The sequence below is a fragment of the Oryctolagus cuniculus genome, chromosome 19, assembly GCF_964237555.1.
Source record: "Oryctolagus cuniculus chromosome 19, mOryCun1.1, whole genome shotgun sequence".
Classification (NCBI taxonomy): domain Eukaryota; kingdom Metazoa; phylum Chordata; class Mammalia; order Lagomorpha; family Leporidae; genus Oryctolagus; species Oryctolagus cuniculus.
The window spans coordinates 10823627-10837135 of NC_091450.1; the positions used below are offsets into that span (position 1 = coordinate 10823627).

At 43.2% G+C, this 13509-nt stretch overlaps 2 pseudogenes; both read left to right on the forward strand.

Moving 5' to 3' along the window:
* The first annotated feature begins 1161 nt into the window (after positions 1-1161).
* LOC138847142 (mitochondrial import inner membrane translocase subunit Tim13 pseudogene) lies at positions 1162-1501 on the forward strand (annotated as a pseudogene).
* Positions 1502-5555: 4054 nt separating this feature from the next.
* Positions 5556-8909, forward strand: LOC138847143 (core-binding factor subunit beta-like; annotated as a pseudogene).
* The last annotated feature ends 4600 nt before the right edge of the window (positions 8910-13509 follow it).

Genomic DNA, 13509 nt, shown 5'->3' on the forward strand with positions numbered 1-13509 from the left:
CATGTTGAGTGGATTTTTGTGTAAGGTGAAAGGTAGGGGTCTTGCTTCATAATTCTGCACGTGGAAATCCAATTTTCCCAGCACCATTTATTGAATAGACTGTCCTTGCTCCAGGAATTCGTTTTAGATCCTTGATCAAATATAAGTTGGCTGTAGATGTTTGGGCTGATTTCTGGTGTTTCAATTCTGTTCCATTGGTCTATCCATCTGTTTCTGTACCAGTACCATGCTGTTTTGATTACAACTGCCCTGTAGTATGTCCTGAAATCTGGTATTGTGATGCCTCCGGCTTTGTTTTTGTTTTACAAGATTGCTTTAGCTATTCGAGGTCTCTTGTGCCTCCATATAAATTTCAGCACCATTTTTTCCAGATCTGAGAAGAAGGTCTTCGGTATCTTGATTGGTATTGCATTGAATTTATAAATTGCTTTTGGGAGAATGGACATTTTGATGATATTGATTCTTCCAATCCATGAGCATGGAAGATTTTTCCATTTCTTGGTATCCGCTTCTATTTCTTTCTTTAAGGTTTTGTAATTTTCATCGTAGAGATCTTTAACGTCCTTGGTTAAGTGTATTCCAAGGTATTTGATTGTTTTTGTAGCTATTGTGAATGGGATTGATCTTAGCAATTCAGCATTTCCTCTTTGTGGCTCACCAATTGCATGTGGCAGTGCAGTGACAGACCAAATGGACTCCTACAAATGCGTAGCTCTCCCTCCCCCCCAAATATGGAGCTCTCATGCACAAGTGAAAATCCAGATTGGTACTGCACACCCGGGATTTTTAGATAAATGACAGGCCAGATACTTGTAGTGGAATTTCAGGTAGTAATATGCCCATTCAAAATCACCTCGCTGACATGTAGACTCTGCAGTGGCTTCCACAATATGTTGATGGCACATACACCACAGCAAGCACAACCGAGGCCATCCCTTGCACGTTTGATAGATTTCTAATGGTGTCAGCATGCACAATGACCTCCCAAATGGAAACCTTTGCATTCACAGTGACCTCCCTTCATGAGCCATAGCAAACCCAAATAACCCAAATAGGGATGGTGTGTGTGCATTTCGGTGCTCCCGGTTCCTGCATGTCTTCACAGTCATCTGCAAGACGGGTCGGTGGGCGCGGCCGCAGTCCGGCTGACTTTGCGGAGCCATGGAGGGCAGCTTCGGCTCGGACTCCGGGGGCTCGGGCGGCAGGAAGCTGGACCCAGGGCTCATCATGGAGCAGGTGAAGGTGTAGATCACCGTGGCCAACGCGCAGGAGCTGCTGCAGAGAAAGATGGACAAGTGCTTCCGGAAGTGCATCGGGAAGCCGGGGGGGCTCCTTGGACAACTCAGAGCAGAAGTGCATCGCCATGTGCATGGACCGCTACATGGACGCCTGGAACACTGTGTTGCGCGCCTACACCTCGCGGCTGCAGCGGGAGCGGGCCAACCTGTGACCGAGCCGGACGCTGCAGGCCGGGCATCGGGGGCTGGGTCTGGACCTTGGTGGGGAGGGGGTGCTCGGGCCCCACTCCGCTGTGACCCCGAGAGGGTGAATAACCGGCTGAGCCAGCAAAAAATAAAATAAAATAAAATAAATACCAGCCTTTGCATGCTCAGTTGCTTCCTCAACTTGTGGACTTGCATGTGCCATTGCAAACCCAACTGAGAAACCCCACGGCTCACTAAAGGCCACACATGCCCAGGGATTTGCCACATGGCAGCCTGCTCATGCTCAGTAGCCTGCCAGACTTGAAAAAGGCACATGAAGAGCTTCAAACCTAACTGGGATTCATGTCTGTTTCTTGGATCACTGACAGCACAGGCAGTCACAGTGAGCTACCCAGTGGCAGACTGCACAGGCTCAGTTGCCTCCAAGACATGTGGAAGTCATGTGCACAGAAAAAACACCCAACTGGGGACTGAACACTCACATTTTATAGATAACTGATGGACCAGGGATGTGCACTGACATCCCAAATTGAAGCCTGTACATTCAAACTGGCCTCCCTGACATCTAGATGGCACATGCACCATTGATTGCCAAGCAAGAACACTTGGAAGCTCATTGTTAGCCCTGCATGCACAGAGACCTGCCAGATATATTCCTGTGCGTGTGCAGTGGCCTCCCCAGCAAGTGGACCCTGCAAACACCATTGCAACCCCAACTGGGCACTACATCTGTTAGTTTGGTGGCTCACCAAATGCCCATTCATGTACACTGAATTGAAGAATGGAAACCTGTGCATGCTCAGTGGCCTACCCAACATGCAGAAGGCAAACAAACAGCTGCAAATACAAAAGGGGACCACATATTTGCTCTTGGTAACTCCTGCTGAATCAGGCATGTGCATTGACATCTGAAGTGAGCTTCTGCAATTACAGCACCCCCTCAACATGGAGATCACACATGCATTATTATTAACATAAATGTGGACAATTCCTGCATATTTTGAGACATCCAAATGGCATGCCTAGGCACAATGACCTGTGCAGTGGCACATGTTGGGGCTCCCGGGTGGCCTGCACATGTGCCATGCCCTGCGCAATTGCAGCTTGCACATGCTTATTTGCTTTCCTAACATGTGGCAGTGCATGCACCATTGCAAACCCACCTCTGAACCACACGTGCACATTTTGTGGCTGAACAGTTGGCCCCTGAATGCACACTAGCCTGCCCAATGACAATCTGCACATTCTCAGTAACCTCTCTGAGGTGTGGGAGATGAACGCACAGCTGAAAGCACAATTGTAGAATGCCTGTGTGCATCAGTGGCTCCCAATGGACTGGACATGCCAATGACCTACCTAATGACAGTCTGCACATGATCAGTCACCTCTCTGAGATGTGGAAATCACATGTGCAGCTGAAATCACATCTGTGGGCAAAACATATAAATTGGTTGTTCCCCAGGGACTGCACATGTACACTGGCCTATTCAATGGCAGCCTTGGTATGCTGACTTCTCCGACATGTGGATGGTGTGTTTGCAATTGCAAACTGGACTTAGGATGGTGCATACATGTTCAGCAGCTAAATGGTGGCCCAGGCATGCACACTGACCTGCCGAATTGCAGACTGCACATACTCAGTCACCTCTCCCACATGGGGAAGGCATGTGCGCAGCTGAATACAAAACTGGACTGGGCATGCGTATTTATGGCCTTTGACTAACTGAACATGCTCAGTGACCTGCCCAGTGGCCACCTGTACATGGTCACTGGCTTCCCCAACAAGTGGACGTTGCATGCTGCTTTGCAAACCCAATTTGGAACAACACGCCCAGTTTTGCTGGCACAACAGTGGCCCACACTTGCACACACAGTGGCCTACTGAATCACAGGATGTGCGTGACATGTCACCTATCAGACACATTGAAAGCACCTGAGCAGATAAAAGCACAATTATAGGGTTTGCAAATGAATTGGTAGCACCAAACTGATTGCACATACACAGTGACCTGCCCGATAACCTGCATATGATCAATGACTTCTTAGCTATGTGGACGGCACTTGAGCTGTTGTACATCCAACAGAAGACAGCACATGCATGTTTGGTGTCTCACTGAAGGCATGTGCACACACAGTGACCTGTAGAATGGTAGCCTGCACATGCTCAGTGGCCTATCCAACTGGGATCATGCATGCACATTTGGTTGCTCTCTGAGTACCTGCACATGTGCAGTGATCTTCCCAATGGCCATCTGCACATCCTCAATAGCCTCACTGGTATCTGTAAAGTACATGCAGAGCTGCAACCCCTTTTAAGGAGTGTGTATGCACATTCAGAAGTTCATAGACAGCCCAAAGATGTGCAGTGGCCTGTGCCATGGCATCCTGCACATGTTCTGTAATTGCCCACACCTACACATGGTACAGTAGCCTCCAGAACAAGTGGAGAGTTCATACACCATTGCAAATACAACTGAGACCAGCACATTCATGTTTGGTAAACCCTGACAGCCAAGGGATGTGCATTTACCTTCAAAATGGGACTCTGCACATTCACTGTAGCCTACCTGAGACATAGAACATAGATGTGCCATTGCAGACTGAAATAGGGTTGGCATGTGCACATTCTGATCTGCCTGGTGGCACAAGCATATGCAGTGATACGCCCATTAGCAGTCTGTGCATGTTCAGGTGCTTCATGGTATTTGGAAAATGCATATGGCATTGCAAACCCACCTCTGATGCACACATGTAAGTTTGGTTTCTCAACAGAGGTCCGGGCATGCACTGTAACCTGCCAATTACACACTGCACATGCTCAGTTGGCATTTGTAAGGCACATGAACAATTGAAAACACATCTTAATACTGTGCATGCACATTGTTGGCTCCCAATAGATTGCATTTGCACAGAGATATGTTCAGTGGTAGCCTGCCTTTGCTCACTGGCTTCCCTGATATGTGGACTGGACTGTGCATGCACCATTGCAAATGCAACTGGGGATGGTACATGCATGTTTGACAGCTCACTGACAGGCCATACCTGTTCAGTGAGCTGGCAAAATGCAACTTGAGCATGTGTAGTTGGCTACTACATGTAGATGGCAGATATGCCATTGGGAACACCAATACTTACTGCACAAGAGCATTTGGAAGCTGACCGGCAGGCCACACATGTAGACAACTGCCATTACCGAGCCTGACCTGGTCTGCCCAGTGGCTTCCCCAACATGAGAACTCTCTATACACCAATTCAAACTGATTTGTGGAATGCATATGCACCTTTGTTGACTCAGTTGAATGACTGCACATGTGTATTAACATGTGAAATGGCAGTCTGAGCATGTTCAGTGGCACACATGACATGTGGAGGATACACAAAAGGCTTCAAATCCAACGTGGGCAGCTCATGAGTATCTGATAGCATTCTGAGGGCCCACACATGTGCAGTGATCTGCCCAGTGGTAGAGTGCTCATAATCAGTCACCTTGCTGATGTGTGGAAGGCACCAGCTGAAACCACAACTGTGGACTGTGCATGTGAATTGGTGGTGCCCAACATAGTGCATATTCACAATGACCTTTCCATTGGAAGCCTGCACATGCTCATTGGCTTCCTTGACAAGTGCACAGCACATGCACCATTGCAAGTGTCCAGCACCACAAATGTCTCTGCTTTGTTTAAGGGTGTTGGCTTTTTTATTTCAATCTTACATTTGCCAGGTTATAAATTGTGAAAAGGTATGAAAGCAGGTGTATTTTTGTACATATGTGTATACACACTAGGAAAAACACATTCTAATATCATTTACTGGGGCCAGCTGTGACACAGTGGGTTTAGCCACCACTTACGTTGCCCACAACCCTTATGGGCACCTCTTGGAGTTAGGGCTGCTCCACTCCAGATCCCGCTCCCTGCTAATATGATTGGGAAGGGAGAGGAAGATGGCCTAAGTGTTTGGGCCCCTGACACCCCCAAGGGAGACCAGGATGAATCCTGGCTACTCTATCAAGTCTGGCCTAACCCTGGTAGTTTAGACCATTTTGAGAGAAGCCAGAAGAGAAAGAGAAAGAGAAAGCGAGAGAGAGAGAGAGAGAATGTATATGTGTGTGCACACATGTTTCTCCCTCTCTCTGTAACTGCATTTCCAATAAATAAATATTTTTAAAAGAATATCATTTACTATAGTAACCAGCAGGAGAGGGATGATGTAACAAATGGTGGGAATTTTTTTTGTTGTCTTTAGTAGTAAAATTGACTGCTCTAGATAATTTGATACTGTAGTAATGGCAGTTCCAGTGGCAATCTGGTCGACCTTGGTATCCTTGTAACTCTAGATACATGGAAACACCCATAAGATACTAATTTATTTTCTATTTTCAGGGCAAAAACAAAACCGGAGAGCAGGCCCATGTCTTTTTCTGAAAGATGGTATTTTAGGGCGGCGGCAGCGGCGTGGGCTGGGCTCCAGCAGGCAGCGGCACCCAGACTCCCGGGAGCGGGAGCCCACGCGGGCGGGCGCCTGAAACAAAGAGAAGCGGGAGTCCGGGCGCCGCGGGTGGGCGGTCAGTCGGTCTGCTCGCAGCCGGCCAGCGGGTGTCCGCGCAAGCCCCGAGCCCGGCCGGCCGGCACGGCCTCAGGGCGGGAAGATGCCGCGAGTCATGCCCGACCAGAGAAGCAAGTTCGAGAACGAGGAGTTCTTCAGGAAGCTAAGCCGCGAATGTGAGATCAAGTAAGTACACGGGCTTCAGGGACCTGCCGCACGAGGAGCGCCAGGCGCGCTTCCAGAACGCCTGCCGCGACGGTCGCTCGGAGATCGCTTTTGTGGCCACAGGAACCAATCTGTCTCTCCAGTTTTTTCTGGCCAGCTGGCAGGGAGAACAGCGACAAACACCTAACCGGGAGTATGTCGACTTAGAAAGAGAAGCAGGCAAGGTATACTTGAAGGCTCCTATGATTCTGAATGGAGTCTGTGTCATCTGGAAAGGCTGGATTGACCTTCAAAGACTGGATGGTATGGGCTGCCTGGAGTTTGATGAGGAGCGAGCCCAGCAGGAGGATGCATTAGCACGACAGGCCTTTGAGGAAGCTCGGAGAAGGACACGTGAGTTTGAAGACAGAGACAGTTCTCATCGGGAGGAAATGGAGGTGAGAGTTTCACAGCTGCTGGCAGTAACTGGCAAGAAGACAACAAGACCCTAGTCCTGGTTCCAATTTAGGTGGTGGTGATGACCTCAAACTTCGTTAATGGTAGCACGGTGGACATGCTGCCCATTTTTACATACACATTGCTTCTAGTTGGTAGAAATAATTGATCAAAAGACCAGAAACTGTGATAACTGGAGGTACTACCGTCTGTTTCTCAACCTCAGGCAGTAACAGACATCACAAACTGCCATGGTTTTGCACTATGATTAAAACTGCATTTCTAGTTTTTTAAGCATGTAGCCAGTAATAATTTGATATTTTTTTCTGTGCAAGCTTATCTTGTTGGCATTACTTTAGTGAACTGAAACTGAACATTTGTGAAGCTCTGTTTTCCTGCATTTAATTTAAAAGTTCATGTCATTTAAGAACAAGTCAAGAAATTAAAAGTTACATCAGAGGGGTTTCTTCCCTAATCAGTTGCTCTAATTTTTTTTTTTTTTGTACTTTTAGGTGTGTTTGTTATACAGCTTCATTTAGATAGGCATTGTTGGGGGGTTTTGTTTTGTTTTTCCCATTTCCTTTTGTATTTTATAGTCTATAGCATTTTTAAACTGCTGGTATGTTTGCATTATTTACAAGCTAAAAACCTAGTAGCATAGAGCTGTCTGCCACAGCCTTCTAACACGAAGTTTACAGTGGTTAAAGTTGCAGTAGCCTTTTAAATGCTAATGATTAGCACCGTTTCTTTTCCTTTTTAAACATAAAAAATTTTAAATTGGTTTTTACTCTCTAATCTGCCCTGGATCTGTTTTAGATTCTGTTCTGTATTCATGAGTTTGGATGGAGGTATTCTCTGTAGATGATAATATCCTACTGAAATGCCTAAAGAGGTCACCAGCTGACTTCCGTTTTATTCAGGGAGTTTTTTAAAAAGTCAATCAGAAAAGGGATACTGGAGCTTCTTCATTTTTGTAACAGCATATTAAACTGGAGACAGTGATGAATCAGCTACAAAGGTAATATTGTATTAAAATAATGTTTAGGATAGCTGCTTTTATGTGTATTTTATATTGCATGCTTTTGTAAAAACAATGCTGGGTGATAAGAGATTGGTCTTAGAGAGAAAATGTTCATCTGTGCAGAAGATACATTTTCTTCTATTAATTATTCTGTAAAAAGCATTCAGTTATATGTATGGTATTTTGCAAAAGGACTATTAATAGTACCTTTTGAGATGAATTAGTCTAAGAATATTTTTTAAATAGGCTCACTGTCAAATTGAGTGCAACTTTTATTTTAAATGCAAGACTGGAAAAAAGTGCTAAGTCATTTGGTACCTCCTTACAAATACTTTTCTTTGTCACATTCATTAAATGTTACTACATTTCTGAAGTTTTTCAAAAATGTGTTTTATCATAATAGAATGGCATTATTTTAAAGAGTGAAAAGCTGACACAGTGAATTCAGAAAATGAACTGAAGTCTGAATAAGGTCATTCATTGCATTTAAGAAGCATATAAATATACTTGATTAATGAGGGAGGTGTGACTTTCATTGTATATAGTACTTAATAATTCATTAACAGATATCCTGTATCTCAGAATAAAGATATTTGTTTTATATTTGAAGTCATGCATGGTAATGAGTGTTTAAATTGTTATAAACAATAATGCATCATAAAAGACCATGCTGGTTTTGTGTAAGTACAATGAATGATTTTGGTTGGTATTTGGTGTTGTTCAGCTCACATGTTTACACACTCAGTGCCCTAACTTCCCCTGAGGGAATCGCCTTTTTAAGTGATCCTTATGGTGGTGTTTTAAGGTTACTTTATCACAAAGCTCCTTGGTTTTTGACTTCTGCACTTAATTTTTTTAAATAACATGATGATACATTTTTCTCTGTTGCTTCTAGCCAAGGACTTTTAGTCCACCAGTAAATACGATCAAATGTTATTAAATGTTCTTGTTGCCATCCTTCTGTAAATACAGAATTTTTCCTTCATTTAGTAGTGCTGTGCTGCTTCTGTCTGTCTTAATGCTGGCATTAAGGTCATGAGCCCTTTTTCTCCCAATACTGCAGGCTTTGGAAACTACTTTATTAAGTTATTGATGCAATTTGATATTTTTTCATAATCTATATTTAAACAAAATTACACGATTGCGTCGTCTTTTCTAAATTCATCTCCATTAAAAACTTGCCTTAAGCTACCAGATTGCCTTTGCCACCATTAGCCATACTGTGTGTTTGTATGTTCTAATTTACTTTCACAATAAACTTCCGTGTAGTGAAAAAAAAAAAAAAGAAAGATGGTATTTTAAAGTTTATGGTAAGGCCATACCAAAAAATCTACAAAATAATAAGTAAATATAGAGTATTAACACCAAAAATATCATGGATAAATTTCAAAATTGGTTCACTTAAGAATCCAGTTAAATTGCATCCTATATGATTTCATTACATAAAATTTTATAAAATTTAGGTGAGTTTTTCAATAGGTAGAAGAGCTGTCTCTGTCCCTCTTTCCCTTCTTCCTTCCCTCCCTATGCTTCTTCTCTACCCATCTTTCAAATAAAAATAAAATAAAATCTTTAAAAAATATTCTGACTCATCAAATGTATCAATGGCCTAATATCCAGTTCTGGAATTAAAATTGCTAATACATTTACAATAAAATATTCCTGGATTATGTGAGTAGATCCAATGACTAATCACTAAGATTTTAATTGTGAAGTAGGAAATCAAATGATTTAGGCAGAGATATGAAAAGGGAAGCAAAACCAAAGCAATATAATCATCACAGTGTTTTAAATTTAATGAATGAATTATTTTAAAAGCAGAGAGAGAGAGAGACTACTTGTCAGTTCATTCATAAAATGGTTGCAACAGCCAATTCTAGGTCATGATGAAGCAGGTAGCCGGAATCCTCATCTTGGTCTGCCACATGGTTGACAGTGACCCAAGTAATTGGACTGTCTTCCACTTCCTTCCCAGGCACATGAGCAGGAAGCTGGATTGTAAGTACAGCAGCCGAGACTAAACTGCAATCCAATATGGCAGGCTGACTTCACAAGTACTGCCAGTTAAACCTACTGTGCCATAATACTGACCCTGTTGCTGACTTATGATTGAATAAAGGGAGTAAAGGGACTGGGAATCAAAGACATGGAAATAAATCCCACTCAGAGCCAAAATAAAAGAATGCTTTTCAGCTGAGAGACTAATTTGAGCTCATTGCTTCAGATGTCCACATTCCATACTGAAATGCCTGTGATTGAGTCCCGCCCCTGGCTCAGATTCCATATCTTTGCTAGTGCACACTCTGGGAAGGAATCCTGTGATAGATGGACAAAATACATGGGTCACTGCCATCCACATGAAAGGCTCAGATGTAGTTCTGGGCTCCTGGCTTTTTCCAGAGTCAGCCCTGGCTGTTGAGGGTATTTGGAGAGTGAATGAGGAGATGGAAGATTCATTTCTCCATATATTTGTCTCTGTCTCTCTACCTTTCAAATAAAGTAAAAAAAATCAGCAATGCCACCGGAGATGACAATAAATACAATGCAATATTATAAGCATTTTCACTCACATACAATTTGCAGTGTATCTTCTAGGATGGGATAGTGTTCACATTGCACACCAGCTATAATTTGTCCTACAGTGGCTCTCATAGTGGGTATCTGTTGAAACATAGGGAACCATCTGAGGTACAAACAAGCCTTTTGACCTTCTTCAAATGAAGTAATTGAAGCAGACTCTTTACCTATACACGGGATTGGACCTGAAGAGTCAGCAAAAAGCAACTATCACTGACCACCAGGAGAATAGACGTTCCTTCCTGGCAGGTCTTCTAATGCTTTGAGAATGTCATACTTATGATTAAAAAATCTCTCTGCCATCCAGTGATGCTTCATTAGTATCCGAGGCTGTGACTAAACCACCACTGGAAAATGCTTGACTCTCAATCTTGGTTTAAATATTTGAGCAATGGTACAAAGGAGAAAAAGGAAATAACCAATTTACACGACACTTGAAAAACAAAAAAGGCCATCTACTGTCCATTTAGTTTATTTATCTCAGGCTAGAAAGTGATTTCAAGAAAGCAAACAGTTTTTTTAAAAAATTTATATGTTCATTTGCAAAGCAAAGTAATGAGGAGAGAAGAGTTTTTTTTAACTTTTATTTAATGAATATAAATTTCCAAAGTACAGCTTATGGATTACAATGGCTTCCCCCCAATAACTTCCCTCCCACCCACAACCCTCCCCTTTCCCGCTCCCTCTCCCCTTCCATTCACATCAAGATTCATTTTCAATTCTCTTTATATACAGAAGATCAGTTTAGCATATATTAAGTAAAGATTTCAACAGTTTGCACCCACATAGAAACACAAAGTGAAAAATACTGTTTGAGTACTAGTTATATCATTAAATCACAATGTACAGCACATTAAGGACAGAGATCCTACATGAGGAGTAAGTGCACAGTGATTCCTGTTGTTGACTTAACAAATTGACACTCTTGTTTATGGCGTCAGTAATCACCCTAGGCTCTTGTCAAGGCTGTGGAGTTGCCAAGGCTATGGAAGCCTTTTGAGTTCACTGACTCTTATCATATTTAGACAAGGTCATAGTCAAAGTGGAAGTTCTCTCCTCCCTTCAGAGAAAGGTACCTCCTTCTTTGATGACCTGTTCTTTCCACTGGGATCTCACTTGCAGAGATCTTTCTTTTTTTTTTGCCATAGTGTCTTGGCTTTCCTTGCCTGAAATACTTTCATGGGCTTTTCAGCCAGATCCGCATGCCTTAAGGGCTGATTCTGAGGCCAGAGTGCTGTTTAGGACATCTGCCATTCTATGAGTCCTCTGTGTATCTCGCTTCCCATGTTGGATCGTTCGAGAGAGAGAGATTTTAAATCTATTGGTCTACTCCCCAGATGCTTACAAAAGCCAAGACTGGGCCACAGGAATGCCAAGAACCAGGAACTCCATTCTGGTATCCTGTATGGGTGGCAGAATCCTCAATAGTTTGACCATCAAGTGCTGCATCTGAGCTGCATTAGCAGAGCAGCCAGGACTGGAACTTACACACTAGTATGAGATCCAGGCATCCCAAACAGTGTCTTAACCCACTGTGCCACAATATCTCTCTTGGGAAAGGAAATAATTTACAAAGGAAATGTATTTTCTTGGAAGAATTTTCCAGTTTACACTTCGTACCACCACACTGTTCTTGACTCATTCCAGAAATAAACGTACTAAGAGAATACACTTTTTGAATGTACAAAGAACTTCAATTTTTTTTCCAAACAAGATTACATAGCATGATGTTGAAATGCAGAAAAATGCAAGACCATGAAGTAATTTAAACAAAATTAAAATGAACATTGATACTTGTGCTTTTTTCCAAAAACTAGCCAAAGTTTGCTACCTTAAATTGTTATATTATTGAATTATTGTAAAATATTATAAAAATCCTCTCAATCCAGTAAAACAAGGAAAATTGTGCTAGCTTCAGATCCAAATATAAAGGCAAATAATCTATCTCTGATGGGCAATACATGTGTTTGCACGTGAAAGTTGAGATAATAGGAAAGCATCCTAGACCCAAGGAAGTAGTGAGACTCTTTGAAGAAAGAGTAGCAAACATAACAGCATGAATGGAAATAGATAATGAATTAAAAGGAAAAGGTGAAATGGCATGACTTGTCTCAGAAACAGAGTTTGGATTGACATGGAAACCAGGTAGATGGGAATGAAGCACTAGGTCTGAGCAGCTCACAGTCTGGAATGAGGCAAAGGGGGAGGAGTTGGCTTCTTGGAGTAACCAGGGCAAAGAATGGCCCCTGACAGAGAATAAAGTCGAGATCCGGGTCAACCCCAGGACTGAAGTGGGGCTTCCCAGCTGCTAAGAGAAGCCAGAGCTCAACTCGTGCTTTAAAAAACTAATTTAAATAAAAACAAGATACCTATACAGGACAAAGGTACTCTCTTAAGCAAGAATATGTGACTCCATGCACTAGCTTTGTGACTAGATCTACAATACCTCCAGCAGCTACTGTGGCAGGATGAGGCCCCAGTAGGGGATATGCTAAGACCCATGGACAGGGAGAGTGCAAAGAAAAGGAAGATGATGGAGAGAGGAAGGTAGCAATAATGAAAATTCCTCAAAATGTGTCTGCTTCCTACCAAGAAGATGTGCTATCTTAGCTAGGGCTTAAAAACTGCCAACAGAAACTATGTAGATATAAATTTGCATGGGGTGAAGCTGAGGAGGGAAATAAGACCATCATAAAGATGTTGAACAAGGAAAAACCAGGAAATAATACCAAGGCACAGCCTGGAGGACTTGGCCATGGCCCAGTTCTGTGGCAGCTCTGACCCTCCCTATGGAGCTGGCCAAATGTTCACAGGCATCCCAGGTGTCTGGAATGACCTAAGATGGTGCAGATGCCTAAGATGGTGAGGATGGATCTTGGAAAGAATGTTTCCCATTCCTGTTGTAGGATTCTGTAGGATTCCTTGAGGAGCAGGGAACAATTGAAATGTCTGACAGAAGCCCAGAATCAGACCATGGAGTTGGCACAGAGGAGAGGAGTGCAGGAGCTACCTCTGTGTGTGAGTGTGGAAAGCATACAGCAGTAACACCCAGATGGCAGAGTCAGGGTTAGGACCTGGCCTCCTCCTGAGAGAAGGAACTCCTGCCTGGAAGCCACCATCAAGACTGACCTTCCCTGACAAGGTGAATGATGGCAGTTGACATGAGCTGCTGACACGGGGACATCATCACCCAGGAAACAACATTCAGAGCAGAGGATCATGTTCTTACCATAAAAAAATGAAGAAGACTCTGGCCATACTGTGCTCTCCTTGGCCTGCAGGCCAACCTGGAGATCCTCACAGGGTTACTGAGAATAGAGC